A 25,337-nucleotide genomic window follows, 5' to 3' on the forward strand; every position below is an offset into this window, starting at 1 on the left:
GGGGTGCATTTTTAATTGCCACAAATGATAAATCTTAAAATTATTTGAAAAATACTTTGAGAATTACCAAAATACTGATTTTGTGCTGAACCCAGATCTGCTAATAGTCTACAGATTTGGTTTTATTAATTTACTTAGTCCTCACAACATCTCCAGTGGCATGAGCTGTTACCAGTGCGCGGCCGGCGCACCGCGCTGATCCGATGGCAGGAGCCAGGTACTTCTCCTTGTCTCCCATGGGGTACAAGGCCCAAGCACTTGGGCCATCCTCCACTGCACTCCCGGGCCACAGCAGAGAGCTGGCCTGGAAGAGGGGCAACCAGGACAGAATCCGGTGCCCCGACCGGGACTAGAACCCGGTGTGCCGGCGCCACTAGGCGGAGGATTAGCCTAGTGAGCCGCAGCGACGGTGATAGTATTTATTTTTAAAGAATCATTTTTTTAGTTGAAGGGCAGTGTAACACTGAAAGAGAGAGGGAGAGAGGGGGGAGGGGGAGGGGAAAAGGGGGAAGGGAGAGGGGAGAGGGAGAGAAAGATACATGCCTACAATAGACAGTCCTGGGCCATGCCAGCACTGATTCCTTGTGGGTGGCAGGAACCTAGGTATTTGGAACATCATCTACTGCTTTCCTAGCTGCATTAGCAGAAGCCAGGTCAAAATTGGGATAACGATTATCATTTATTTATATCACATGGATTATGCTATGAAATCATGGATATTCTACACTTTATTTAATGCAAGCTCATTTATTTTGCTGCTCAAAGTTTTTCAGTATTGGCTCTCTTAGAAGATCTTTCAGCTGGTTTTTCTACTGATACCATTGTGATTTTATTTTATTTGTATCGCTAATTGATTTTGTGTTAAGTATTTTCTTATTTTCTGATACTGTAAGCTGCTCCAGGATTTTTGATGGCCTACTCAAGGAATTCTCATTTGTTAGAAGTGTTTTACAATTAAAGTTCTGTGCAGTGGATGAACTAATTTTTATTAGGGGTCTGTAGACTATTCTTTGTCATCTGACTGCACAGAAGGACATATATGTATATATTACTTTGCACATAGACATACGTGTGTAAATATTTGCCCTCTTCTCCATACATATCTGTATTAGTTAAATGTAAATTTCAAGGAATTTCTTCAGCATTTCATAAATCTGATCCAGGAAAACATAAATCCAACCCTCATAAATACCTGTTTATGTATAAACTCACACTCAAATGATGAGAAAATTGACCTCATTCACTTAATCATTGAATCATGTAACATATACCTTGTATTTTAAGAAACTTTAATCCATGCCCCCCTGGCAAACAACTTTGTCAACTAAGTACAGTACTTAGTACAAATACTTCGGCTTTTAGACTCAGAATCTCCAGTTATTTATTCGGTTTCTTCCATCATTCCTTTTTCCCTACTCCTTTTAGTGCGGTTGTTATATGTTTGTTAAGTGGTTATATTATTAAGTCCACATTGCTCCCAGCACCCCCAACCTAGCATATATTTTTAAAATTTGTATGTGTTTATGTTTACTCTGTGACATAGGTTCTGTAGCATTTGAAAAATAATACATTGTGTGATATGAGAACATCATACAGAGTAACTTCACTGCCCAAAATAATTCTGTTTCATCTAATTAAACTTCATTTTTGCTAAGCCCCTAAACTCCACAGATATTTCAACATCAATTATGATTTCATGTAATTCAAACTTACCTTACTGGAATAAATACCCTTTATATTTATATTAGTTTTATTTTTTTGATATGCCTTGATATATATTCTTGAGGATTTTCTCACCTTTATTCATGAGGTATAATGATAATTTTGCTTTCTTGAAATCTCTTGGTCTGGTTTTGATATATGTGTAAACTGACCCATAAAATGCACTGAAAGGTGATCTAGTCTCTCCATTTATGTATTTTTTCTCTTGGAACAAAAGTAAAGGGATTTTTAAAATAATTCATTAAAAAATTGAAAATATTCATCAATGAAATAATCTTTACCTGGCCAATAATTAATGCAAAAAAGAATCATGTGAACTCAGCAGAATATTCTTCCTGTAGACAGCCCTCCCTCCCTCCCTCCCTCCCTTTGTCTCTGCCTCTGCCTCTACCTCTGTCTCTCCCTCTCTCCATAACTCTACCTTTCAAATAATTACGGAAATCTTTTTTTTTCATTTGACAGGCAGAGTTAGACAGTGAGAGAGAGACAGAGAGAAAGGTCTTCCTTTCATTGGTTCACTCCCCAAATGGCTGCCATGGCTGGTGCGCTGCACCAAACTGAAGCCAACAGCCAGGTACTTCCTCCTGGTCTCCCATGCGGGTGCAGGGGCCCAAGAACCATCCTCCACTGCCCTCCAGAACCACAGTAGAGAGCTGGACTGGAAGAGGAGCAACCAGGACTAGAACCCGGCCCCCATATGGGATGCTGGCACTGCAGGCGGAGGATTTACCAAGTGAGCCATGGTGCCAGCCCCTAGGCAAATCTTTAAAAAAAAAAACTTTGTTACTTTAGAATTGTATTTGAAGGTGTCTTAGAGCAAATGCTGTTTATATCCCTAACAGTAAGACAAATTCTCAACATATAACTTTTTTTCTGAGTCTTTAGGAAGCACCCAAGCTGTTTCAAACTTTTAGTGAACTCTTCATCATTTTGATGTTCATTGTCAATGTATTTATATTTTCTTAAGGACTTGTTTATTTGTTTCATTAGGAGAGAGGGAGAGAGGGAGGGAAAGAAAAGGAGAAAGTGAAAGGAGGGAGAGCGGAAGGCAGAGGAGAAGGAGAAAGAGCAAGAGAGCAAGAGCGAGAGCAAGAGAGAGAGAGAGATCTTATTCATCACTGGTTCACTCCCCACAATAGGCAGAGCTGGGCCATGTTAAATCGTGGAACCTGGAACTTCATCTAGATTCTCCACATGAGTTGCAGAAGTTTACGTACTTAATCTGTCTTCCACAGCTTTCCCAGTTATATTATCAGGGAGCTGGATTGTTAAGTAGAGCATGGGGACTCAAACAAGCACTCTAAGCATCCCAAACAGTGGTCTCACTCACTGTACCACAATGCTGGCACATCAATGGATTTCTTGATATATACTTTATAACATTATCCTGCTATATATAAAATATGAATATAAAGTAGTCCACTAAGAAATCTAATATCTCTCATAGGTATATAGAAGGCAAATGGAATTTATCAACTTACATGAAACTATATTCAAGTTTATTTCCTGAGTAACAAACCAGAATACAGCAGGTGATCCACCATTGGGTGGTTTTACACTAAGAAATACCTCAATACAGAGAAAACTAGTGTATTCCATTAGGGCTAGACTGCATATTTTCACATCTTTGGAGAATAAGCTATTATATTTGATTTTATAAAAACAGAATTAACCAAATTCAGTCATAAAGTAAGTGTCCTTAAATGCATAAGTGTGGGCTTTGTCAACAACAACCACCTTCCATTAACAATTTCTAATAGTATTATTATCATGAAAACTTGCAAAGAGTTTCTCAGTTCAAAAAATAATTTCAAAGAAAGAAGTATAGGGCACTCTCAAGAAACATGGCATAGCCAGGCTTCAGACTAACACTGATGACAATAATGTAAGGGTTGTAAGAGCACTATGAGTTAGTGACTCTGCAGCATTTGATCTGAATGGGAAAAGTTTTGGGAATACTTCTGTTAGTGTATTTGGCTTTTTTAAATCTCTTGTAACCAGAAAAAATAATCTAGGACTAATTCACATTTATATAAGTTGGATGATTTTTTCAGTAATTATAAGGTAAAACTTCTAAAGTGACAAGAATGATGTATGTATTCATTTGTCAACTCTTTTATTCTTCCATTGTGATCTACTACTATGTTCTATAGTAACAATTCATCCCATAATTGATGCAAGGGATATATTGTTCAATTATTGTCAGTGTTAGGAAATGTTGAATTGTTGGTCATTATGCATCTGATGCTAGTTTACAGGCTTTATGTATTAGTTAATTCAAACCTCACAACATCTCAGAGGCAGGGAAGAGGACCACTCCCATGGTCAGTTTTTTTTTTATAGAAAGCTTTTATTTAATAAATATAAATTTCATAAGTACAGCTTTTGGATTACAGTGGTTCTTCTCCCCATACCCGCCCTCCCATGCCCAAACCATCCCAGCTCCTACTCCCTCTCCCATTCTTCATTAAGATTCATTTTTAATTATCTTTATATAAAGAATATCAACTCTATACTTAGTAAAGATTTCAACAGTTTGAACCTACACAGACACACAAAGTATAAAGTACTGTTTGAAGACTAGTTTTACCGTTCATTCTCATAGTACAACACATTAAGAATAGAGGTCCTACATGGGGAGCAAGTGCACAGTGACTCCTGTTGTTGATTTAACAATTGACACTCTTGTTTATGGTGTCAGTGATCACCCAAGGCACTTGTCATGAGCTTCCAAGGCTATGGAAGCCTCTTGAGCCCACAAACTCCGACATTATTTAGACAGGGCCATAATCAAAGTAGAAGTTCTCACCTCCTTTCAGAGAAAGATACCTCCTTCTTTGATGGCCCCTTCTTTCCACTGGGATGTCACAGAGATCTTTCATTTAGGTCATTTTTTGCAATAGTATCTTAGCTTTCCATTCCTGAAATGCTCTCATGGGCTTTTTAGCCATATCCATGGTCAGTTTTGAATCTGAGTTTAAGCTCTGTAAGAAATGAGTAGGAACCTTGATCCTGGCTCTAACTCTAGAGTCCTTGCTTACATCAACTGTGTTAGAATATCTTTTTGCTAACATGGAAAATGCTTTGAGTCTAGTTTCAGAAATCTTGCCTACCAAATTGCTGTATTTAAACTGACCTTCTGGGCTATTGAGTTAAGCTCCAAGTGTCTTATGTTAATTGTATTAAGAGATTATACTAGTTTACATTCCCACCAACCGTGCCTTCTCCCCACATCCTGTCCAGTATTCATTGTTTTTGATTTTTGGATGATAACTATTCTAACTGGAGTGAGGCAAAGCCTCACTGTTTTTTTATTTATATTTTCCTGATTGTTAGTTATCCTGAGCATTTTTTCATGTGTCTGCAGGTTATTTGGATTTCATCCTCTTAAAAATGTCTTTTCAAGTCCTTTGCCCATTTCTTTGCTGTATTGTTTGTTTTGTTATTTAACGAAAAAGATAGACATAAAGACAGACACACCCATAGCCTGTCTCTTTCCTTATGATGCCCTGTGCCACCACAGAAACTCAGTAAGGATGCTACCACCAGAGACTGAACCAGTGGAGTCAACCCAGTCCGGAACTGTGAAACCTGTGAAACTCCAGAACCCTGAACCACAACAAAACTTTCAGGTACTTTGTCATAGTCAAAAATTTCCAAATAATACACTTTATAGTGATAAAATTATTCTCCTTCAGGTTTAGAATATTGCATTCAGTTGATTTTATAGTTAGGTCAAAAGGCCCTGTGGAAGTTACTTTTTGTTTACTTTAAGGCAAATGGGAAGGTTTTTACTCAACTTTATAGAAGAATACATCTTTCTCTTATTGATGTTTCTTATAAATGATATGTATTTCTACATGAGTCTGTTTATGTGTTTTCTTCTTATTTTTCAGTGGTTCAGTTCTCTTTGAGCAAATGCAACACTATCAAGAAGAGATTTAATTTACCATAAATATTTTCCACCTACAATATTTGCTCTTATCCATTTTGTAATGGAAAAAGCAAATAGTAAAATTTTTAATGACTGGGGCCAGTGCTGTAGTATAGCAGATAAAGCTGCCACCTACCATGCCAATATCCCATATGGGTGCCAATTGGAGTCCTGGCTACTCCACTTCCTATTGAGCTCTCTGCTATGGCCTGGGGAAGCAGTAGAAGATGACTCAAGTCCTTGGGCCCCTGCACCCACGTGGGAGACCTGGAAGAAACTCCAGGCTCCTGGCTTTGTATCAACCCAGCAACCATTTGGGAAGTGAACCAGCAGATGAAAGTCTCTCTCTCTCTCTCTCTCTCTCTCTCTGCCTTTCAAATAAATAATAAATAACTTAAAATAGAACATGTTAGTGCTTTGGACATATATGAGTATTTTCAGCAGGACTTTTAATACATAAGCATGTTTAGAAATTTAACACTGCTTACAAATTCTGTCTCTAATATATTTTTGAATCAATCTTATGCAATCCTGCAAACACAACTTCTGGAATTATATTTTAGTATATTATTTAAAACTTTTATTCAATGTTGTGTCTCTTCATTTCCTTTCCTGCTTTCTTCTTCCATAGGGGCCAGCGTGGTGGTGTAGCAGGTAAAGCTGCTGCCTGCCGTGCTGGAATCCCATATGGGCGCTTGTTTGAAGCCCGGCCTCTCCACTTTTGATCCAGCTCTCTGCTGTGGCCTGGGAAAGCAGTAAAAGATGGCCCAAGTCCTTGGGCTCCTGCACCCATGTGGGAGACCTGGAAGAAACTCCTAGCTCCTGGCTTCAGATTAGTGCAGCTCTGGCCATTGCAGACATCTGAGGTATGAACCAGTGGATGAAAGACCTCTCTCTGTCTCTGCCTAACTCTGCCTTTCAAATAAATAAATCTTTAAAAATATTTTATTTATTTGAAAAGCAGAGTTATAAAGAGATAGAGCAAGATATAGAGAGATTATCTACCCATTGATTCATTCCCCAAATGGCTACGATGACTGAGGCTGGACTAGGCTGAATCCAGGAGCAAGAAGTTTTTTCCAGTTCTTGCATGTGGGTCCAGGGGCCCAAGCACTTAGGCCATCTTTTCTGAGGCATCTTAGTGAGGAGCTGTAGAGGAAATGAAGCAGCTGAGTCTCCAACCAGTGCCCATATGTGATGTGGTGTCTCAGGCAGCATCTACCAGCTACACCACAATCTTATTCCCTCTCTTCCTTTTTTATCTTCCCTATCACACTCCCCATTACCCGGTCTCCAGTTTTAAGTTTCAATAGCCACCTCTTCCAAGAAGGTTGCCTAAGAGTCACTTAGCCTAGAAAGCCCAATTTCCAAACCCCCTCTTCAGTGATTCCACTAAAGAATTATTAGAAGTCATGACTTTTAGACATTAGAAATCAAGAGGGAGAAATGACAATGACATGGGATATAAACTACTTTTCTGTTTTTTCAGGAGACTTTTGTCTTGGTACAGGATTTTATTTTTCAAGTTTTGAAAAGAAAATTATACCTATAAGCTTTTGAGAATACTCTGAAAATTGATTTGCCTCATTCTGCATACACTTCATGAATTCTCTGGACTCATGTATTCTGTTGACATTTACATCATGGAATTATGCTATTCATTACCAGGTCCCAAAAGTCACAGAATGAGTAACATCAATTCAGCTGTGTTCCCAACAAAACAAGTTTATAAAAGTGACATTTTGGTGCTGGCACTGTGGCATAGCGGGTAAATATGACTCCTGCAGTGCAGGCATCACATATGGGCACTGGTTTGAGCCTCAGATGCTCTATTTCTCTCTCTCTTTTTTTTATTTATTTTTTTGAGAGGCAGAGTGGACAGTGAAAGAGAGAGACAGAGAGAAAGGTCTTCCTTTGCTGTTGGTTCACCCTCCAATGGCCGCCACGGCCAGCACGCTGCAGCCGGTGCACCACGCTGATCCGATGGCAGGAGCCAGGTACTTCTCCTTGTCTCCCATGGGGTGCAGGGCCCAAACACTTGGGCCATCCTCCACTGCACTCCCGGGCCACAGCAGAGAGCTGGCCTGGAAGAGGGGCAACCAGGACAGAATCCGGCGCCCCGACCGGGACTAGAACCCGGTGTGCCAGTGCCGCAAGGTGGAGGATTAGCCCAGTGAGCCGCGGCGCCGGCCCATATACTCTATTTCTGAGCCATTTCCCTGCCAATGTGCCTTGGAAAGCAGCGGAAGATGGCCCAAGTGCTTGGGCCCATGTGGGAGACCCAGAAGCAGCTCTTTGATTCTGACTTTGTATCAGCCCAGCTCCAGCCATTGCAGCCATTTGGGGAGTAAACCAAATGGCTCTTTCTCTGTATCTCTGCCTTTCAAATAAGTAAATAAATCTTTTTAAAAAAATGACTTTTCTCAGAACTCCAAGAGAGACAATGAGCCCTAAGTGGTCAGATTTAAGAGAGGGCAGGCAAGAGCCACAAATTTGTAATAATAGGAAGTAATACTCAATGAGAACACATTGCTGAACTCTGAATCCAAATAATTACTCTGAATTAACAGAAGACAGGGTTCCCCATAATCTATAACCTGTAACCAGATCCCAAAGAAGCTCACCTGGCCACCAGAATTCTCAAGAACTTTCCATTTTAACAGGCCAAATTCAGACCACACCATGAGGCAAGGACTCACCCACTTGTCTTCAGACTAGCTTGATCAAAGTACAGAGTACAGGGAATGAATGTTTTATGTATTAGAGATCAGGATTGCTATTAAGTTAATTGAGCCTTCCTAAAGTCTGAAACATTAAGTAAAATATAGCAATATCATAAATCACAAATTACATGGATTTCTTCTTAATTCAGTATATTTTTCAGGGAACTTCTCTAGAAGCCCATTGCTTTTTCTAAGTACTCAGAAGTAGAGTTTATCAGTGTATAAGGTGATAAGATTAGAACTTTTTTTTTATTTGACAGGTAGAGTTATAGACAGTGAAAGAGAGAGAGAGAGACAGAGAGAAAGGTCTTTCTTCCACTGGTTCACTCCCCAAATGGCCACTACGGCCAGCGCTGTGCCAATCTGAAGCCAGGAGCCAGGTGCTTCTCCTGGTCTCCCATGCGGTTGCAGGGGCCCAAGCTCTTGGGCCATCCTCCAATGCCCTCCAGGGCCACAGCAGAGAGCTGGACTGGAAGATCATCAACCGGGACTAGAACTTGGTGTCCATATGGGATGCCAGTTCTGCAGAATGAGGATTAACCAAGTGAGCCATGGCGCCGGCCCAGGGAGCAACATTTTATAAAAGCCATAATGCATCTACATATGCAATTACTTTTCATAAATTACTTTGTAGGATCATTGTTCATGTGATTATAAAAAACAATATATATATGTGTGTGTGTGTATATATGTATATATATGTGTGTGTGTGTGTGTATATATATATATGTGTGTGTGTATATATATATATATATATATATGGAGAGAGAGAGAGAAATTATTCTGGATAGAAGAGTTAGATTTAAAATGAAATTTACAGATAGCAGTGCTCAAAATTCCAAGATTAGAGCAAGATGCAAGTTTTTCTATGTCTTTAGAAGCTGCCACTCCAGTGCAAACTTACCCTTAATTCTTTGGCATTTCTATCTTCATTCTCTATGAATTTTTCTGAATAGTTTATAAAGGTACCTCTCCACATGGATTGTTCTATGGTTATTTCTAGTTCACACTTGCCCTCATCATTTTCTTATGCTGGGGCCTTATGAACTTCTTTATTTTATTTCATTTATTTTTAAGGAATTTAGCAATACATTTCATTCTTAGGGTTATAGAAAATGCATGATAATCACTACAACACAATTCTTCTGCTAATGTGATATTAATACAAAGAGAACAAATTCTCAATTCTGAGAATAGTAATTCTTCCCTTCCTTCCACTTCTTTCCTTCCTTGCTTCCCTTCTTTCTTTCCTTATTTCTCTTCCCTTCCTTCCTTTTTTATTATTTTCTTTTTTCTTCTCTTTCTTATATTTAAGATAACATCCTTTTAACTTACATTGTAGTGAAAGACCCAATGCTCCACTAAATAAAATGGTCAATATGTAAAAAGTAAGCAGATCATAGATCAGTGGAAATATAGTCAAGGGCTATAAACAATAACCAAATGAAAAAATATTCATTTCTCTTACATACAGTAAATTTTAAGATAATCACAGGTAATTACAACTATAGTAGCATATCATTCATTACCATCGGTTTGACAAAGATATAAAACAAAGTTTGACAAAACTATATTTGCAGGCCGGCGCCACAGCTCACTAGGCTAATCCTCCGCCTGTGGCGCTGGCACTCTGGGTTCTAGTCCCAGTTTGGGCGCTGGTTCTGTTCTGTCCCAGTTGCCCCTCTTCCAGTCCAGCTGTCTGCTGTGGCCCAGAAAGGCAGTGGAGGATAGCCCAAGTGCTTGGGCTCCTGCACCCACATGGGAGACCAGGAGGAAACACCTGGCTCCTGGCTTGGGATCGGCGCAGTGCCAGCCGTAATGGCCATTTGGAGGGTGAACCAACGGAAGGAAGATGTCGCTCCCCCATTCGCGGAGGAACGACACCAGACCCTGCGCTGTTCTCCTGTCTGCTCGGCCCTTCCCGGGTTTGCTGCTGGTCCTTCCCTGGTTGGCTGGCAACCCCTCCACCTCCGTGGAGGGGCGGTTCCCCCTGCCACTTTACCCACTTCCGCGGGGGAGCGGCACACCACCAGCTGGCTCTCTTGGGGGCTGCTCAGATGTTATCCGGATGTTCCTGGTGCATGTTGTCTCTCTCCTCCTTTATAGTCCTCTTCCACCAATCCCAACTCTGCTACCCACACGCCGAGCACGCTGCTCTCCTCCAATCAGGAGCAGCTCCTGCAGTTTATTGGTCGAACTGGAGGCATCTGCGTAGAAGCTGTTTACTCCTCTCCCAGCGCCATATTGTGGGAGAGCAGATGCATAGAATAAGTCTTAATTCCAGTAACTTAGTCTAGTCTGAGTTGCTCCCCACAATTCCCCCTTTCTTTTTATTCTTTGGCGTTGATACGCGCCTGTCTTCGGTGCCCCGCGGCGCACACTCTGCTCTGCTTGCTAGAGTTGCCCACAGGTGCTTATAATCCCTACCAATCAGGCAAACCGAATCCGGGTCCTCTCTTCGCCATGTTGTGAGGAGGATTTTAGGCACTGATGCGTGCCTGTGTTCGGTGACCTGCGGCTCATACTCTGCTAGAGCTGCCTGCTGGTGCTTATCGCCTAATCAGGCAGACTGAATCCAAGCTCTCTCATTGCCATGTTGTGGGGAGGCCTTATTTTTCTCTATTTCTCTATCTCCGGGCATTCCTATATCTCTTATTTTACTTCTATCTGCCAGCATTCCTGTTTCTCTCATTTTACTTCTATACTTCTGTTTCTCTTATCCCCGCGGCTTCCCAGCGCCCGCCCCGAGGCGGCTTCTCAGCGCCTCACCCCGCGGCGGCTTCCCTGCTCTGTGCGGCTTCAGCCCATGCTTCTCTCATCTGCGCAGCTTCCCGGCTTTGCACGTGCTCCGTGGTCTCCGCGCCCTTCGCACCCGCACCACGGCCTCAGCACCAGCCCCGCGCTCTCCTATCTACTCGCACCCCGTGCGCTCTCTCCGCTTGTGCCCAGCGTGCTTTCTCTGCGCTCGGCGGCTTCCGCGAATCACGGCCTAGCTCACGTTTCCGCTACAGGTCTTCAGTCTAAGTTCCCCGGGCTAACCTGACGAATTCCAACCTAGCTTACGTCTCTGCTTTTCAGTTTGGCTTCCCGTCTTTTGCTCCCCAGGCTTCTTCCCGCTTCTTCCCTAGTCTCTCTCCGATATTTTCCCGTTTACTCATCTCCCAGCGCCATATTGTGGGAGAGCAGATGCATAGAATAAGTCTTAATTCCAGTAACTTAGTCTAGTCCAAGTTGCTCCCCACAGGAAGACCTTTCTCTTTGTCTCTCTCTCACTAACTCTGCCTGTCAAAAAAAAAAAAAGAAAAAAAAAAAAAGAAAGAAAAGAAAACTCTATTTGCAACAGTACTGATACACACAGGCATTTCTTTGTCTTTTGCTATTTTTTTTCTTTTTTTAGTTTTAGCTCCCACATGTAAAGGGGAATATGTGGTGGTTGTCTTTCTGTGTTTGGTTTATTTCAGTCAACATTATGTATTCCAGTTGCATCCATTTTGATACAAATGGTAGAAATTCATTCTTTCTGTAGCTGGATAATATTCCATTGTGTGTGTGTGTGTGTGTGTGTGTGTGTGTGACTTGTTTCATCAGTATTTTATAATTTTCATTGTATAAATCTTTCACTTACTTGTTTAAGTTTACTCTTAAATATATATTTTTTGCGGCTATTGTGAATGAAATTTCTTTCTTGATTTCTCTTTTGGTGAGTTAATCATTATCATATTAAAAAGTTCCTGTTTTATATGTTTGTTTTGTAATCTGCAACTTTACTGAATTGGTTTATCAATCCTAACAGCATTTTGTGAGGTGTTTAGGTCTTTGCATGTGCTTCATTATGTCATCTGCAACCATGGATAATTTTATTTCTTCCTTTCCAATTTTGATACCATTTATTTCTTTCTGCTCTATATAATTGCTCTTGCTAATACTTCTAGCACTATATTGAATAAGAATGGTGGAGTTTTGCTTATTTTTCTCTGTATCAGGGCAAATGCTTTTGACCCGTCTAGTATATTGGCTGTTGGTTTGTCATATATAGCCTTTCTAATTTTGAAGTATATACCTTCTATATCTAATTTGAGAAGGGGTTTAATCATGAAGGGGTATTGAATCTTTTTTAGTGTATTATTAGGTGTATATAAGCTTCTACAATACATAAAAAAAACTAATATATGGTGATAGAAGTCAGAAAATGATTGCTTCTGAAATGGAAGAAAACAAAATGGATTTATTTGATAAAAATATTCTATATTTTCAGAGTTTTAGCAGAAGTGTGGGTAAATTTTTCTCATGAGTTTTCTTTTTTGTTTTTAAATTAATATCTTAAGGTATACAACTTTCATGTATTTCATATATACAGGTATAGGAACATAGTCATATTTCCCACTCTGTGGTTCCTCCCACACTCCCACATTTCCTCCTCCCTCTCCTATTCCCACATTTAATTTTTACAAAGTCTATTTTCCATTTACTTTATACTCATGATATTAACCCCACACAAAGTAAAGAGCTCCACAGATAAAATGAAGAAAAACACGCTATACCTTAAAAGTTGAGACAAGAGCTATAAATAATCATCAAATCTCAAAATGTCAATTTTACTGCAATACATTATGTTTTAGGTGTTCTATTAGTTACCTCAGATCAAGGAAATCATATGGTATCTGTCTTTTTGGGACCAGCTTATTGCAGTAAGTACAATGGTTTTCAGTTGCATCCATTGTGTTGCAAAAGACAATGTTTCATTTTTTATAACTTAGTAGTAGTGTATATTTGCCATTATTTGTTTATTCAGTCATCAGTTGATGGACATTTGGATTGATTCCATATCTGAGCTATAGCGAATTGAACTGGCGATGAGCATGGGGGTACATATAACTATTTCATATGCTGATTTCCTTTTGTTTGTGTAAACTCCCAGGATTGGGATTAGTGGGCTATATAGTAGATATATTTTCAGGTTTCTGAGATATATCTATACTGTATATATATATATATATATATATATACACACTCACAAAGGCTGCACCAGTTTAGTTTCCACCAACAGTAGATTAGGGTAGATTTTTCCACACATCCTCACTGGCATTTGTTGTAGATTTCTGTATACAGCCATTCTAACTGAGGTGAGATGAAACCTCATTGTGGTTTTGATTTGCATTTCCCTGACAGCTAGTGATCCTGAACATTTTTTCATGTGTCTCTTGGCTATTTGGATTTCCTCTTTTGAAAAATGCCTATTCAAGTCCTATGCCCATTTCTTAACTGTATTACTTATTCTGATGTTGATGAATTTCATGAGCTCTTATAGATTTTGAATATTAATCCTTTATCAATTGCATACTTTGCAAATATTTTCTCCCATTCTGTCGATTGCCTCTTCATTTTGCTGAGTGTTTCTTTTGCAGAGCAGAAGTTTCTCAACTTGATGTGACCTCATTTCTCAATTGCCTGTGCTTCTCGGGTATTTTTCAAGTAGTCTTTGCCAGTGCCAATATCTTGTACAGTTTTCCGGTAATTTGATGGTATCAGATCATAAATTTAGGCCCTTTTTATATTTTGAGTGGATTTTTTGTATAAGGTGTAAGATAGGGGTCTTGTTTCATACTTCTGCACACAGAGATTCAGTTTTTCCAGCACCATTTGTTGAACTAACAGATTGTCTTTGTTCCAGGGATTGATTTTTAGCTCATTTATTGAAGATAAGTTTGTTGTAGATGTGTGGATTACTTTCTGGAGTTTCTATTCTGTTCCATTGACAGCACCAGGCTGTTTTGATTATAACTGCCCCATAGTATGTCTTGAAATCTGACATTTTCATGCCTTTGGTTTTGTTTTCATTGTTTAAGATTGCTTTAGCTATTTGAGACCTCTTGTGTTTCCTTATAAATTTTAGCATTGTTTTTTCTAGATTTGAGAAGAATGTCATAGGTATTTTGATTGGGATCACATTAAATCTATAAATTGCTTTTGATAGTATGTACATTTTGATGATATTAATTATTCCAATGCATGGACGTGAAAGATTTTTCCACTTTTTGTGTATATTTTTCTTTCTTTCTTTAATGTTTTGTAATTTTCATCATAGAGATCTTTGATTTCCTTGGTTAAATTTATTCTAAGGTATGCAATTTTTATAGCTCTTGTGAATGGGATTTATCTTAGAACTCCTTTCTCAGCTGCAACATTGTCTGTGTATACAAAGCATATTGATTTTGGTATGTTAATTTTATATCCTGCCACTTTACAAAACTTTTTTTTGAGTTCTAATAATCTTAATGGAGTCTTTAGTTCCTTTTATCTAGAATCATGACATCTGCAAATAGGGATAGTTTGACTTCCTCCTTTCCAATTTATATTGCTTTGATTTCTTTTTCTTGCCTAATAGCTCTGACTAAAATTTCCAGGACTATATTGAATATCAAGGGTGAGAGTGCGAATATTTGTCTGGTTCCAATCTTAGTGGGAATGTTTCTAGAATTTCCCCATTAAAAAGGTGTTGGCTGTGGGTTTGTCATAAATTGCTGTGAATGTGTTGAGAAATGTTCCTTCGCTACCCAATTTGCTTAAGATTTGCATCATGAAAGCATGTTGCATTTTATCAAATACTTTCTCTACATATGTTGAGATAATCATATGGAATCTGTTCTTCAGTTTGTTAATGTGATATATTTATTGATTTGCAAATGTTCAATCATCACTGTATACCAGGGATAGATTCCACATGGTCTGGTTGAATGATCTTTTTAATATTATGTTGGATTTGCTTAGCTAGTATTATGTTAATGATTTTTGCATCTATGTTAATCAAAGATATTGGTCTATAGTTCTCTTTCTCTGTTGTTTCCTTTTCTGGTTTAGGAATTAGGATGATGCCAGCTTCATAGAAGGAGTTTGAGAGGATCCCCTTCCTTTTTGTTCTTTTAAGTAGCTTGAGAAGAATTGGAATTAGTTCTTCTTTAAATGTCTGGTTTCAGCAGTGAAGCCATCTGGTCCTGGGCTTTTCTTTGTTGCAAAGGTCTTTCTTACTGAATCAGTCTTCATCTTATTTATTGGTCTGTTTAGGTTTTCTATGCCTTCATGACTCAATTTTGGTAGATTGTGTCCAAGGATCTATCCATTTCTTCTAGAATTTCCAATGTGTTGGCATATATCTCTTAGTAGTAATTCCTAGTGATTCTTTTTATTTCTGTGGTACCTGTTGTCACATTTCCTTTTTCATCTCTGATTTTATTGATTTTGTTCTTCTCTTTTTTTGGTTAGTTGGGAAACTGGTATATCAATTTTGTTTATTTTTTCAAAAAAAAAGCTCCTCATTTCACTGATCTTTTATATTTTCAATATTTTTTTCTCTAATTTTAATTATTTTTTCTTCCTACCACTTTTGAGTTTGGTTTGTTGTTTTTTTCCCTAGGTCCTTGAGATGCATTTATTTGATGTCTTTCCTATTTCTTGATGTAGGCACAAATTGCTATAAATTTTCCTCTTAACACTGCTTTTGCTATGTCCCATAAGATTTGGTATGTTGTATTGTTGTCTTCATTCATTTCCAGAAGTTTTTTTGACTTCTCTTTTGATTTCTTCTAAGAGGCACTGTCCATTCAGGAACATGTTGTTCATTCTTCAAGTTTATGTGCTCTAGAGATTCCTGAGTTGTTAAATTGTTAAATTCCAGCTTCATTTCATTGTGGTCAGAAAAGATACACAGTAAGACTTTCATGTTTTTGAATTTACTGAGACTTGCTTTATGGACTAGCATATGGTCTATCCTAAAGAAATTTCTATATACTTATTTTTTTAAAGATTTATTTATTTGAAAGTCAGAGTTACACAGAGAGAAGGAGAGGCAGAGAGAGAGAGAGTGAGAGAGAGAGAGAGAGAGGGAGAGAGAGAGAGAGAGGAGTTCCACTTACTTGCTGGTTTACTCTCCAATTGACGGCAATGGCCGGAGCTGAACCGATCCAAAGCCAGGAGCCAGGAGCTTCTTCCAGATCTCCCATGGGTGTAGGGGCCCAAGGACCTGGGCCATCTTCCACTGTTTTCCCAGGCCATAGCAGAGAGCTGGATCGGAAGTGGAGAGGCCAGGACTCGAACTGGCGCCCATATGGGATCTTGGCACTGCAGACAGCAGATTTACCCACTATGCTACAGCACTGGCCCCATTTTTTTTTTTTGACAGGCAGAGTGGACAGTGAGAGAGAGACAGAGAGAAAGGTCTTCCTTTGCCGTTGGTTCACCCTCCAATGGCCGCCGCGGCCGGCGCGCTGCGGCCGGCGCACCGCGCTGATCCGATGGCAGGAGCCAGGAGCCAGGTGCTTCTCCTGGTCTCCCATGGGGTGCAGGGCCCAAGCACCTGGGCCATCCTCCACTGCACTCCCTGGCCACAGCAGAGAGCTGGCCTGGAAGAGGGGGGCCCCATATTTTTAAAAGGAAAATGATACACTGTATTCCAATACGTATCCATTTCATTTAAAAGATTAGGGCATGGGCCCTGCATTGTAGTGTATCAAGTTAAGTTGCTACCTGTAACTGAGAAATCCTCTATGAGCACTGATTCATGTCCCAGCTGTTATACATTCCATCCTGCAAATGTGCAGTGAAGCAGATAATGGTCCAAGGACTTGGGCTCCTGCCGTCCATGTGGGAGACCCAGAAGAAGCTCCTGACTCTATGTCAAGGATGACTAGCTCCTGCTTCTTTATTGAAGCTGACTCACAATGGATTCAGAGACAACATAAAACTCCAGCAGCCCACAAATAACTTTAATAGCCCTAATAGCTGTATGGAAGGTAGATAGAATTATTTGATTTATGTGGAAAAATAATATAAGAAAAAAATAGATTGTTTTTTAAAAGTAGGGCATTATTCTCAGCTTTCTCGTAGGCAGAAGTTGCACAAATATGTCTACTTCTTCAGCAAACATTTTAAATATATATATATATACTTATATATATATATATACATATATATGTATATATTTGAGAAGTAGAGAGAGAGAATAAAAAACAGAACTTCCAACCACTGGTTCACTCCTCATATGCCTATAACAGCCCAGCCTTCCAAAAATATCAATGTAGATATCCCACATGAATGTGATTCACATACAGTGCATTCCAGTTACTTCACTCTTGCCTAGATGATCTACATTAGCAGGAAGCTAAGTCAGGAGCCAGATCTGGATATGAAACCCAGGTATTGCAATGCGGGATGTGGTGATTAAATCATTAGGCTAAGCATCCTCATCAACATGGCAGTTTAATCACATTCATTTGTCATTTTTTAATTTATTGAATCATCTATGTCAAATGTATTATCATATGAAATTATGGATATTCATTTTACACTATACTTAACGCTAAATTTGTTTTTGTTGCCCAAATGCTTCCTATAGAACCCCTGGAAGTTCTTTCAGTAGGTTCATGTACCATTTTCAAGTACCTACATCATTGCAATTTGATTTATATGGCATGGATTGTTGATTGTAAATGTATACTGTTTTCAGAACTGGTAATCAATAGCCACTTGTAAAAAGACTTTACCTACTAAAGGGCTTTGCTTATGTATACATCCTTTGTATTTTAAAACTTAAAATCACCACTTAGATGTGGTCTTCAGTAGTTCATTGAAAATGCATATTACAGGGGCCAGTGCTGTGGCACAGTGGGTTAACACCCTGGCCTGAAGCACCAGCATCCCATATGGCCAGAGGTTTGGGACCCAGCTGCTCCACTTCTGATCCAGCTCTCTGCTATGGCCTGGGAAAGCAGTGGAAGATGGTCCAAGTCCTTGGGTCCCTGTGCCCACACTGGGGACCCAGTGGTAGCTCCTGGCTCCTGGCTTCAGATTGGCACAGCTCCAGCCATTTCAGCTGATTGGAGAGTGAACCATCAGATGGAGGACCTCTCTCTCTCCCTCTCTCTCTCTGCCTCTCCTCCCTCTGTATAACTCTGACTTTCAAATGAATAAATGAATCTTTTAAAAAAAGAAAATGCATATTACAGAAAATCTGCATATCAAGACATTTTTGTACCAAAATGAACTTATGTTTCAATTTCATTTTTACAGGCTTTTTGAAATACCCTCATATGTTCTAAATTATGTGGGTCAGTCCAATTCTCTCCGCAGTAACTCAGTAAAGCTATTTCATTTATTTGTTAAATAATTATATTATTTTATCTGCATTGCCCTTTGAATCTCCCAAATTACTAAATACTTTTTAAAATCTCCTTACATTTGGCTGATCAACATAACCACTAAATATCATAGGGAATAGATACACTGACATGACACACTATTATCTATTTATTTCATCTAATTAATGTTTCTCTCTCCAAAACTCAGTTACTACTAATATTATCTTTTTTGGTAATTTCACTTTTTCCAAACTTACGTTTTGGGGATAAGTACTCTTAGGGTGTAAGGTAGCTGTTATATGTTGCTAATATATTTTGATATCTCCCTTTCAGTATTTTTCCTCTATTTAAGAGACGTATTTGTCTGTAATTTTCTTTCTTGTAATTTCTGTGTCTGTTTATGGTTTCAGAGTAATCAGGCTCATATATTGCATTGGGAAGTGGTCTCTTCTAATCTGTTATTATTTTTTTCTTTAAAAAGGAGTTACTGAAGTTCTGTTATTAATTCATTTTAGGTTTAATTTACCAGTGAAATCACCTAAACCTGGGAGGGAATTGAGTCCTCACAACAGTTCTATGAGCTCATAAAATGATTTCTTCTTGTCATGAACCATCACCAAAGACCTTAGATATGGCCATTTATCCAAGAAGCTGTGAGTAGCGTGTGCTTTGTTTTGAGCCACCAAAATCACTGTGAACTTGTTGGATAGTAATAGATAAGTAGTACACTGGCAACAAATGTAATTTGGTGTTTTGATGGGACCCTGGAACAAAAAAAATTATTATTATTGAAAAATCTGGTAAAATAAAAACAAAGTCTGTTCTTTGGTTAGCAGTTTTGTTATCAATATCTGTTTCTCATGTCTCATATGTAGTGTATGGTTAGATAATAGATGAACATTACAGGAATCTGAAGTATATATGAAACTCCTTGTATTATCTTTGTAACTTTCTGTAAATCAAAATTGCTTCAAAAGTAATGTGTTTAAAATAATCATAGTACAAAAAAAAAAACAACTCCTACAGATATAAACACAAAAGCTGGGCTCAAATGCTAAGAGGACATCTTTGAGAAAAAAGGCAAAGCAACTTTCCTTGGATATCCAAACCTGTGTGCACCTGCTTAAAGAAAACACCACCAAATTCCTAGGACCTTTCTCCTCTTTATTCTTCCACAAACATTCCATATTACCCAGTGTCAAGATTGAGTTTCAAAAACTACTTCTTATAAGATAGGTGCCTGCACATCAAATGTCTCAGAAAGTCCTATTTCCAAAACCTCTGGCAATGTTATCTGCAAGATTCCATTAAAAATTTTTTAGAAGGAATTCATTCTGAACATTAGAAATCTGTAGTAAGAAATTTCAGTAATAGGGAACATAAAAAATAATTCAGTATCCAGTAGATGGTTTCTTTACTTCAGGGTGTCCTTTCTGATGTTTTAGAAAGGACAACTGTACCTCAAAACTTTTAAGGTCACCCTGTTTAAATTATGTTGCCTCATTCTGCAAACCCCCTGATAAATTTTTTGCACTCATATATTCTGTTTATATTTATATCTTGAAATTATATTATCCATTACTAGGGCCAAGAGAGTCATAAAATAGGCATCATCAGGTCACCTGTGTTCCCAAAAGTCATCTTTACAAACCTGATAATTTAGATCATTGCCTGCTTATACAGACCAGGACAAAAACCTTTAACAGCATATTTTTTTGAAGATGAAGGCAAGAGAGTGATTCTGAACATATAATATTCAAGTAGAATAATCCTGGTATTAAAAAATAGCAAACAATGTACAACATATTCCAAGCCTCACACAGTAATGCAAGAGAGGGACACAGAGTGGGTGATAGCTGCATATCTGCTAGACAAACAGGGAATCCCCATGGCAGGAGGACTACCTACTCGTCCCCCCATACAGCTCCCTGTTGACAGTCCATACAATTCTGCATTGTGTCCAGGAATCATGCTGAAAGTAATTATAAACCCTGTTCCTGCATGCAGCACTTTCATAGACATTCAAGCAGTCAATGTTCTCATTGTTATGGTCAATGTTCATGTGATTTTTTTTCATCCCACATTTATGTCTTTAGTGGAAAAAAATGAATTCCTATAGCCAAGAGTTCTAGTGTGAGATTGTCAGCTGACTTGGACCACATATATTAACATTTTTTGAGAATTTTAAAATATTGTATTTTACAAACACTTGTTTCATTTTTCTTATTTTTCCCAAAGAAACATTTTATTTAATGAATATACTTTCATATGTACAACGTTAGGAATATAGTTATTCTTCCCACTCTCCAACCCACACTCCTACCTCTACTTCCTACCCCTCTCCCCCTTCTCCTCACACTCCCCTTCCCAGTCCCATTCCACACTGAGATTCATTTTCAATTAATTTTGTATACAGAAGACCAACTCTATATTAAGTAGATTTCAACAGTTTGCGTGCACAGACACACACACACACACACACAAACTGAGAACTAGTTTTATAGTTAATTCTCATAATACAACTCATTGAGGACAGAGGTCCTGCATAGGAAGTAAGTGCACAGTGACTCTTGTTGTTAATTTAACAATTAACACTCTTATGTATGATGTCAGTGACCACCCAAGGCTCTTGATATGAGCTGCTAAGGCTGTGGAAGCCTTTTGAATCCACAAACCCTGTCAGTATTTAGACTAGGCAATAAGCAAAGTGGAAGTTCTCTCCAACCTTAAGAGAATAGTACACCCTTCTTTGGTGGCCACTTCTCTCCACTGGGGTCTCAGTCACAGAGATCCTTCATGTAGAACATTTTTGCCACAGTGTCTTGGCTTTCCATGCCTGAAATGCTCTCATAGGCTCTTCAGCCAGACCAGAATGCCTTAAGGTCTGATTCTGAGGTCAAATTGCTGTTTAAAGTGATTGTCATTCTAGTCTGCTGTGTGTACTTCTTCCCATGTTGGAACATTCTCTCTTTTTTAATTCTATCTATTATTATTACCAGACACTTGATCCTATTTATATGATCATTTTAACACTTAATACTCTCTATACGTTCACTTAAACACTTAATGTGACCACTTTAACACTTAAGATGGCATTCATACCACACAGCTTAATGGGATTTGGGGTCCCATGGCAAGTTTATAAATTGTACCCTTAGAAGTAAGTCTGTAGGAATATATGAAAAACTATACAGCTTTACAGTTAGAAATTCCTCCTCCCTCTCTTATCCCCAATATTTTTTTATTTTTTAACTTTTATTTAATAAATATAAATTTCCAAAGTACAGTTTATGGATTACAATGGCTTCCTCCCCCCCATAATTTCCCTCCCCCCTGCAACCCTCCCCTCTTCTGCTCCCTCTCCCATTCCATTCACATCAAGATTCATTTTCAATTATCTTTATATACAGAAGATCAATTTAGCATATATTAAGTAAAGATTTCAACAGTTTACACCCACACAGAAACACAAAATATAAAATACTGTTTGTTTACTAGTTATAGCATTAATTCACAATGTACAACACATTAAGGACAGAGATCCTACATGAGGAGTAAGTGCACAGTGACTCCTGTTGTTGACTTAACAAATTGACACTCTTGTTTATGGCGTCAGTAATCTCCCTAGGCTCTTGCATTGAGTTGCTAAGGCTATGGAAGCATTTTGAGTTCGCTGATTCCGGTCTTATTTAGACAAGGTCATAGTCAAAGTGGAAGTTCTTTCCTCCCTTCAGAGAAAGATACCTCCTTCTTTGATGGCCTGTTCTTTCCAGTATTCTCCGCAATATTATTTTTAATGCGATCCATCCTCAACTGACTTTGTATGCATATGATTAACTCTATGTTAAGTAAAGAGTTCAACAAATATTATGAAGAAGAAAAAAAAAACTGTTCCTCAATAGTCAAGACAAGGGCTGCTCAAGTCATCCCTTCTTAAAGTGTGAATTTCACTTCTACAGATTTCATTTTAGGTACTCTGTTCTCACAGATCAGAGAGAGCATATAGTATTTCTACCTTTGGGGCTGGCTTATTTCACTGTTGTGAAGGCTCTCCACTGCATTTTTTATCTGCTCCATTGAATTCTTCATTTAATTTTGATTTCTCTTAAAGATCTCAATTTTATGGGAGAAATTTTCTTTCATGTCATGTACAGATTACAGTAGTTCATGCATATGCTTCTGATTATTTCTATGTAATTATGATCCATTTTTTGAATGTCATTTCTGGCATTTCTTCAAACTCATCATCTTCATAATCTAGCAATGAAGTGTTTTGTTTTTTTGTGGGCATCTTGTTATCTTCCTTATTCATGTTTCTTAAATTTGTGTGTTTGTTTTTCAGCATTTTTGGATACACTCATTGATTTTTTTTTTTTTTTTGCTACGGTGGCTTTTGTCTTTGCACTAATACTCTGTAGAATAGTGGAGTGTCTGCATTCAGTGAATATCTAGAGGCTAGTAGTTGGTGTGGCCAGGGAGCTCTGTTCAGTTCTCCAGGGTGAAGGGCATGTCTAAAGTGATACAACCAGGTTTGGCATGGTAAATCTCCTCCTTTTTTGTCAGAGGGGAGGTTTAATCTACTAAGTTGTGCTCCTCTCCTCAAAAGGAGACCAGTGCCTGAGCGCAAGCCCCAGTAGGTATATTTGTCCACTCTGCCACAAGGACCACACAGAGGATCTGTGCAGTCCTCAGTGTAAGCTCAGATTCCCCAGCAATGTCCCTTACCGGGTTATCATGGAGTCCTGATCATGTGGAGTCTCCCACAATGACTGCCCAAAGTCCCAGCCACACCATTTGCCCTCCCACTCAGTCTCGGTTTTTTCAGAATCCCAGCACACAAGCCTCCCACAACATGAACACCAAGCACCCTGTTATTTCTCCCTGCCGGAGCTAGGAATCTACTTGGCTGGTTGCTGGGCGCAGAATGAGCTGCACAGCTCTTATATATGTCCAAACATGCACATGCTTTATCATCTTGTTATAGGATGCTGTTGCAGGGTCATGGGGAGAGAGAAATGTGCCCCTCCTTTTATTCTCCTTTAGTTTAGCCCGTACAGCATTCCCCACAAGGTTCCAAGCCGGGTTCTGTCTAGGCTCTTCTGCCAGCTTTATGGCCAGTAGCTTGGGCTGCTGCAATCTGGTTTCATGTCACTCTCCAATGTTGGTGTGGAAGCTTTCTGCTGCTGGGGTCCTGAGTTGTGGGCTTCCACACCCTCCACATAGGTCTACTGTGTCCCTCTAATTTGCATAGTTTCCTACCATTTTCTACCTAACTCTTTTCTCAGACTGCACTCTCTCCAGTTTTTTAAATTTTCTTCTCCTAGATTAGAACAGTAAGCTCCTCCCCACTCTTCCACCTTGGAAGCCTTACACATTTGTAACTTCTAACATTGAGCTAGGAGATACTTAGATGTTTTTTGTTTGGGCATTTGTAATTCAAGAAACCTTCTCCCCTAGCTAAGTTCATACTTCACTCCATGAAAAGGGAAAGCCTCATTTCAATCCTGTATTCAAGATCAGGCAGCCCCATTTGTTCAGCATCTGTTGATGGTGAACATTCTTACTTGTAGAGACATAAAGTGGCCCAGAACATTCCATGCAAGAGGGAGTGCATTTGCACTCCTAATAAATCCACAATGACTTGATGACAGAGCCCCACTCTGCCAATCTAACCCAAACTAATCACATTCTAAAGGCCTCATCTCATCACAATTTGGTTAAATTCCTAGCCTCTAAATACTATTACTATAGGACTTTGGAGAAAAAACATTTAACAGATGGATCTTTGGGGAATATCAAAACTAATACCCAAACAAATATACCTGTGTGCTTTCCTCATATCACAAACACTCAATGAAATACATGAAATGAGAAGATTTTTATCAAAGCCTAAGCCACAACCTGTGTAACATTACATCCACTATCTTTACAGTATTGTGTTCCAAATGTCAAGAGGAGAGGATTAGAAAATGAAGTTGTATGAACAACATGTGAGGATCATTAGTCACCACATTAAGGTATACCTGCCATATTATGTCAACTGTATTCTGCAGTTCGTCATTCTTCACTTATTTTTCATGACTTTGACCATTATGTAAACTATCAGCCAGGCATTTGGTAGACTATCCCAGAACAGTCTGGTTTCTTTTAATAGAGCTAGGGGTATACATTAAGTTAAATGTGTTGATATAAGAATAAACTAAGGAAAAATGAATAATACATAGTTTAGAAATACAAACTGAAAGATAATATATTTTTTGACAGGCAGACTGGACAGTGAGAGAGAGAGACAGGGAGAAAAATCGTCCTTTTCCACTGGTTCACCCCACAATGGCTGCTGTGGCCAGTGCGCTGCAGCCAGCGCACCGCGCTGATCTGAAGGCAGGAGCCAGGTGTTTCTCCTGGTCTCCCATGGGGTGCAGGGCCCAAGCACTTGGGCCATCCTCCACTGCACTCCCGGGCCACAGCAGAGAGCTGGCCTGGAAGAGGGGCAACCGGGACAGAATCCGGCGCCCCGACCGGGACTAGAACCTGGTGTGCCGGCGCCACAGGCAGAGAATTAGCCAAGTGAGCCGCAGTGCTGGCCCAAAGATTTATTTTTATTTATTTTAAAGAGTTATAGAGAGAAGTGAAGTCTTCCATCTGCTGGTTCACTACTCAAATGGCCACAATGGCCAGAGCTGAGCCAATCTGAAGCCAGAAACCAGAAGCTTATTCCAAGTCTCCCATTTACGTACAGGGGCCCAAGGGACTTGAGCCATCCTCAGCTGCTTTCCCAGGCATATTAGCAGGGAGCTGGATTGGAAGTGGAGCAGCAGGGACTCAACA

General features: G+C 39.2%; 1 long non-coding RNA gene across 4 annotated transcripts in view; it reads left to right on the forward strand.

Annotated features, from left to right (window-relative positions):
- Positions 1-25,337, forward strand: part of LOC108178325 (uncharacterized) — a 100,241-nt gene that overhangs the window by 18,368 nt on the left and 56,536 nt on the right. For all 4 annotated transcript variants that reach the window (XR_011380675.1, XR_011380674.1, XR_007910344.2 and 1 more), the window contains exons 3-5: positions 5,246-5,354; positions 19,025-19,162; positions 24,442-24,526. This is a non-coding gene — a long non-coding RNA (uncharacterized lncRNA). The remainder of the gene's footprint in view (positions 1-5,245; positions 5,355-19,024; positions 19,163-24,441; positions 24,527-25,337) is intronic.

This window comes from Oryctolagus cuniculus, chromosome 12 (assembly GCF_964237555.1).
Source record: "Oryctolagus cuniculus chromosome 12, mOryCun1.1, whole genome shotgun sequence".
NCBI classification, from domain to species: domain Eukaryota; kingdom Metazoa; phylum Chordata; class Mammalia; order Lagomorpha; family Leporidae; genus Oryctolagus; species Oryctolagus cuniculus.